We start from the raw sequence: 7,001 nt of genomic DNA, 5'->3' as shown, positions 1-7,001 counted from the left end.
GAGCTATCTGCGGCTTCTCTCCCTAATCACATCAATTATCCTATGGTGTCCTCTGTGTGTACACAGATGGGAAAGCACTTATTATCTCCAAAGTCATTATCACTAGGGCCATTTTCTTTTCTTTTTTTACCTGGTATTTCCAGCATTATCCACTAGGTTTGCTGCCTGTAGAAAATACTTAGAAAAGTTATATAATTGACACAAGCTGTCTCTAATCAATGAATCCGACCGGGACTCAACCCCGGGTCTAGCACCTGTCAAGCCTACAAAATGAACTATAGAGTACCACAGAAAGAGTCAAAAGTACTACTACTGCAACCACATCTGTTGAAATGATATTGTCAATGCTTTGGATGCTAAGATGAATTGTGCTGCCATATTTTTAGATTTGTCAAAAGCTTTTGATGCAGTTGATCATTCAATCTTATTGAGTAAGCTGTCTGTTAAGTCTTGGCACTGATGCCTGTGTGGTTTCAGAATTATCTTAGCGACAGAACCCAGGCTTTTATGACAGGCGGCGTTAACCTCTTAAATATGTTTAATATTGTGTATTATGTGTTTTATTATAGTGTGTTTTATTTGTAATGTATACAGTGCATTCGGACCCCTTGACTTACAGCCTTATTCTAAAATGGATTCAATTGTTTTTTCCCCCTCATCAATCTACATACTATACCGCTTAATGACAAAGCATAAACAGGATTTTAGCATTTTTGGCAAATTAATAAAAAATAAAAAACTGAACAATCTCATTTACAGAAGTATTCAGACCTTTTACTCAGTACTTTGTTGAAGCACCTTTGGCAGCGATTACAGCCTCAAGTCTTCTTGGGTATCACGCTACAAGTGTGGCACACCTGTATTTGGGGAGTTTCTTCCATTCTTATCTGCAGATCTTCTCAAGCTCTGTCAGGTTGGATGGGGAGTGTCGCTGCACAGCTATTTTCAGATCTCTCCAGAGATGTTCGATCAGGTTCAAGTCCAGGGTCTGGCTGGGCCACTCAAGGACATTCAGAGACTTGTCCTGAAGCCACTCCTGTGTTGTTTTAGCTGTGTGCTTAGGGTCGTTGTCCTTTTGGAAGGGGAACCTTCGCCCCAGCCAGAGGTCCTGAGCAGAGATGGAAAAAGTACCCAGTTGTCATACTTGAGTAAAAGTAAAGATACCGTAATAGAAAAGGACTCAAGTAAAAGGGAAAGTCACCCAGTAAAATAATACTTGAGTCAAAGTCTGAAAGTATTTGGTTTTAAATATACTTTAAGTATCAAAAGTAAATGTAATTGTTATATACTTAAGTATCAAAAGTAAAAGTATATATTACATTTCACATTCCTTATGTTAAAACCTCTATGGGATCGGTGTCCCCCCCGTCAGACAGTTGAGCTAACGTAGGCTAATGTGATAAGTAACAACAAAAAAATCCCAGGACATAGACATATCTGATATGGGCAGAAAGCTTAAATTATTGTTAAATCTAACTGCACTGTCCAATTTACAGTAGCTATTACAGTGAAAGAATACCATGCTATTGTTTGAGGAGAGTGCACAATTATGAACTTGAAAATGTATAAATTAACCAATAAGGCATATTTGGGCAGTCTTGATGCAACATTTTGAACAGATATGCAATGGTTCATTGGATCAGTCTAATACTTTGCACATACACTGCTGCCATCTAGTGGCCAAACTCTAAATTGCACCTGGACTGGAAAATTATGGTCTTTCTCTTGCATTTCAAAGATGATGGTACAAAAAAAGTTTAAAATAAATGCATGTTTTTTTTATTTGTATTATCTTTTACCAGATCTAATGTGTTATATTCTCCTACATTAATTTCCCATTTCCACAAACTTCAAAGTGTTTCCTTTCAAATGGAATCAAGAATATGCATATCCTTGCTTCAGGTCCTGAGCTACAGGCAGTTAGATTTTGGTATTTGAGTAGATTTTGAGTAAAAGTGTTGGATCCTTTAAGCCAGGTATTCCTAAAATACATTTCTTCACATTTTCAAACAGTCCATTTATGAGTAGCCTCGTATCACTGCCAAAATTAAATTAAGTAATCGTGTGTTCTGCGAAATAACAACACAATGTCAAATACAGGTAGCCTAGTCAAATAATTAACATCCAATCACATTAACCGTTACTCTCTCGCGGGAATTCCACTAATGGTCCTTATGTAGCCAAAAGTAGCTGCTGCTCATTCCGTTTGCTCGAAAATTGATGAATGGTTAAAGAAAGTAAGGCCCACGTCCATAGAAACACATACCAGCTCTACTGGTAGTACTGCTACTACCAGCAGTACTACACTTGCACCTGTCGACGACACAAGTTGTTCTGCTTCCACGAGCACATCCAATGCTAATTCTACATGTGTTGTTAACCCAGCTAGCATGGACTCTGACAGTTGTGAATCTGATGCAGCCGAAGAGCTACTGCCCCCTTACCTGGGAAAGCACTGAACAACAGACAGGGAGGTTGGACCATTGAAGAGGCGCAAATATGATGAGAACTACATTGATTTGAGGTTCACTTATATTGGGAGGAGTGCCTTTCCTCATCCACAGTGTGTTAGAAGTGCAAAAGTACTATCTCACAACTAGATGAAACCTTCACTCTTCAGCAGGCATTCAGAAACAAAACATGCCATTTTGAAAAATAAACCACGGGACGTTTTATTGCGAGAATTAAGACAACTTTCAAGTAGTAAGACATGTAAAAGCAACAGATACCATTAATAAGAAGGGGCTAGAGATGTCTTATATGGTGAGCTACCGAGTGGCTAGGACAGGCAGCCCCATACTATTGTGGAGGACTTCATTCTTCCTGCTGCCGCGGATATGGCTGGGGCACTGCTGGGGGAAAAGGACAAAAAAACTATACAGGCAATGACTTCATCAAACAACACAGTTTCACGACGCATCAGTGACATGGCAGGAGATGTTTTGAAACACTTACTGCTTCGCATACAAGCCAGTGAATTCTATGTGTTACAGCTGGATGAGTCAACAGACGTGGCGGGCCTGGCACAGCTTCTGGCATATGTCTGTTAAGTTTATGGGGGGTCAATTAAGGAAGACATCCTTTTCTGCAAACCACTGGAAACCAGGACAACAGGAGAGGATATTTTTTAATTATTGGACAGCTTTGTGACATCAAATGGACTTTGGTGTTCAAGATGTGTTGGTATCTGTATTGTGCAAAAGCCATGACAGGGAAACATAGTGGAGCTGAATGATCTGAATCTAGGATTACAGCGCAGGTACTGGCCTGTCTGGGTGATGTTTTTTGTTGTCTGAATGATCTGAATCTAGGATTACAGGGACTCTCTGCAACTATATTCAATGAACCGCACAAAAAATTGAGGCTATGATTAAGAAAAGTTGGAGCTCTTCTCTATCTGCATTAACAAGGACAACACACAGGTCTTTCCATCATTGTTTGATTTTTTTGTGTGCAAATCAACTAAAGCTTATGAACAATGTCAAACGTGATATAGCGAACCTGATTTGGGTGCACAATTACCCAGGTGCTTTCCCGAAACGGATGACACAAACAACTGGATTCGTTATCCCTTTCATGCCCTGCCTCCAGTCCACTTACCGATATCTGAACAAGAGCCTCATCGAAAATGCAACAAGCGTTTCTGTGAAAATTGAATTTAATCAGAAGCCACTGCCAGATTTCTGGATTGGGCAGCTCTCAGAGTATCCTGCCTTGGAAAAATCGCGCTGTTAAGACACTGATGTCCTTTGAAACCACGAACCTATGTGAGAGTGGATTCTCGGCCCTCACTAGCATGAAAACTAAATACAGGCACAGACTGTGTGTGAAAAATGATTTAAGACTGATTTAAGACCAATACAACCCAACATTGCAGAGTTACGTGCATGCTTTCAAGCACACCCTTCTCATTAACCTGTGGTGAGTTATTCACAATTTTCGATGAACAAATAAAGTTTTATATGTACGATGGCTAAATAAAGAGCAAAATTATTGATTATTATTATATTATTATTTGTGTCCTGGTCCTATAAGAGCTCTTTATCACTTCCTATGAGCCGGGTTGTGACAAAAACTCACACTCATTCTTATGTTTAATAAATGCATCATATAGTGTGTGGCAGGCTTACAATGATGGCAAAAAAACAACATTTGAGAGTGCGCTGACCCTGGTGCTAGAGGGGGTACACAGCTGGAGGATGAATGTTTGAAGGGGTATGGGACTATAAAAGGTTTGGGAGCCACTGCTAAAGCAAACCACACAATTACATTTTTTATTTATGGATATCCAGGGGCACAATCCAACACTTAGACATAATTTACAAACAAAGCATTTGTGTTTAGTGAGTCCGCCAGATCAGAGTCAGTAGGGATGACCAGGGATTTTCTCTTGATAAGCGTGTGAATTTGACCATTTTCCTGTCCTGCTAAGCTTTTGAAATGTAAGAAGTACTTTTGGAAGTCAGGGGAAATGTATATAGTAAAAAGTAAATTATTTTCTTTAGAAAAGTGGGGGAGTAAAAGTAAAAGTAGTAAAAAATAGAAATAGTAAAGTAGAATACAGACACCCCAAAAAACTACTTAAGTAATACTTTAAAGTCTTTTTACTTAATTACTTTACACCACTGGTCCTGAGTGCTCTGGAGCAGGTTTTCATCAAGGATCTCTCTGTCCTTCTCTGTACTGGTGCAATATTTTCTCCAGACTTAACACTTGGCATTTAGGCCAAAGAGTTCAATCTTGGTTTCATCAGACCAGAGAGTCTTGGATCTCATGGTCTGAGAGTCCTTTAGGTGCCTTTTGGCAAATTCCAACTGGGCTGTTATGTACCTTTTACTGAGGAGTGGCTTCCGTCTGGACACTTTACCATAAAGGCCTGATTGGTGGAGTGTTGCAGAGATGGTTGTCCTTCTGGAAGGTTCTCCCATCTCCACAGAGGAACTCTGGAGCTGTCACGTCCTGACCAGTATAAGGGGTTATTTGTTATTGTAGTTTGGTCAGGACGTGGCAGGGGGTATTTGTTTAGAGTGTTTCGGGGTTTGTTGGGCTATGTGTTTAGGTAGAGGGGTGTTTGTTTAGATTGTTCCAGGGTTTTTGGTTATGTTCTATGTTAGTATATTTCTATGTTCTGGTCTAGTCTTTTTAGTTCTATGTTTAGGGTTATTGGATGGACCTTCAATTGGAGGCGGCTGTTCCTTGTTGCCTCTGATTGAAGGTTCTATATAGAGGGGTGTTTTGTAATGGGTTTTGTGGGAAGTTGTTTTTGCACTGCTGTGTTAAGCATGCAATACTGTGCGTTCATTCGTTTTCTTGTTTTGTCATTTAAGTGTTCTAATAAATGTTAAAATAAGCACTCAACCCGCTGCGCCTTGGTCCACTTCATACGACGGCCGTTACAGGAGCTCTGTCAGAGTGACCATTGGGTTCTTGGTCACCTCCCTGACCATGGCCTTTCTCCCCCGATTGCTCAGTTTGGCTGTGCGGCCAGCTGACAGGTGTGTGCCTTTCCAAATCATGTCCAATCAATTGAATTTACCACAGGTGGACTACAATCAAGTTCTAGAAACATCTCAAGGAGGATCAATGGAAACAGGATTCACCTGATCTCAATTTCGAGTCTCATAGCAAAGGGTCTGAATACTTATGTAAATAAGGTATTTCTGTTTTAGTTTTTTTATAAATTTGCAAACATTTCTAACAACCTGTTTTCGCTTTTCATTATGGGGTATTGTGTGTAGATTGATGAGGACATTTTTTTTTATTGAATCAATTTTAGAATAAGGCTGTAATGTAAGAAAATGTGGAAAAGGGGAAGGGGTCTTAAAACTTTCTGAATACACTATTGTGTTTTATTTATGTATTGGGTTTTATTTTTAAACATATACAGGGCTCTCTTGTAAAATAGTTTTATCTCAATGTGAATCCCTGCTTAAATAAAGGTTTATACAAAATAAATAATACCCATTAAACCTAGCGGTCAAACAGGGAAATGGTTCCAATCGTTTTTCCATGATTCATTTTTCCGGTAGGGGATTTTAGAAACGCTTAAAATAAGGGCTGTGTTTTGTGTAAATTTATCCAGGCGTGATGTTTTGGTAACTATGTAAATCTCTCTAGGACAAGGTGACCCAAAAATGAAACGCTAATTAGCTGCTAATGTGCCTATCATAAAGAACTACAAATGCCATGATGATATGAACGAAACTGCCAAATCGAGGCAAAGGCAAGAATCTCTGGATTAACTATCTAATGTTAGCTAAATGTAGTAATGGATAAATGGGAAAAATGTCTTTAAATGGACAATTTTGTGAACTATCTTGTGCAAGTTTTAAATTGACACAACACCTTTTAGCAAAGGTCTCAGCTAGAGATGACATGCTGGAGCTTGCAGGGATTTGTAGTTTTGCTTGATGTCTACTTTGATGCTGATTAGCATTCTCGAATCTGAGAGTAAATAGAGCTGAATATATTGATAAAAGTCACCTTGTCCGAGAGAGATTTACATGGTTATCAAAACGTCATGCCAGGGTAAGCTTACATGATGCACAGCCCTTATTTTAGTGTTTCTAAAATCCCCTATGGGAAAAATGAATAGTGGAAAAACGATTGGAGCCATTTCCCTGTTTGGCCACTAGGTTTCATGGGTATTATGACACCTCCACAGTGTGACTCTGTGCCAAGAGCTCTGAACCTCTTGAGGAGCCTGAGGTCATTACATTATCCCTTTCCTAAATCATACCTTATGCTTCCCAGCTGAAACATTTCACGCATATATTTGACAACATTTCGTGACGTTTTTGTTTTTGGTCTTAGTCCCAAAAAAATGTGGCTGTTTGTGCACACATTTTTTCTTGAGGCAAGTCGAAGTCCAGTAGTCGAAGTCTAGGCCCCTTCGTTGGTGATTTACTCCTAGTAAAAGTGGAAACATTAAGTGTTTGTTGTCATCCAACAATAGATTACTAATTTTCATGAAAAAAAAATCACTCTTCGAAATACTGCAC

Source organism: Salmo trutta, chromosome 5 (genome assembly GCF_901001165.1).
Source record: "Salmo trutta chromosome 5, fSalTru1.1, whole genome shotgun sequence".
Lineage (NCBI taxonomy): Eukaryota > Metazoa > Chordata > Actinopteri > Salmoniformes > Salmonidae > Salmo > Salmo trutta.
The sequence above is the reverse complement of the archived record's forward strand: the minus strand, read 5'-3'. Positions refer to the sequence as shown.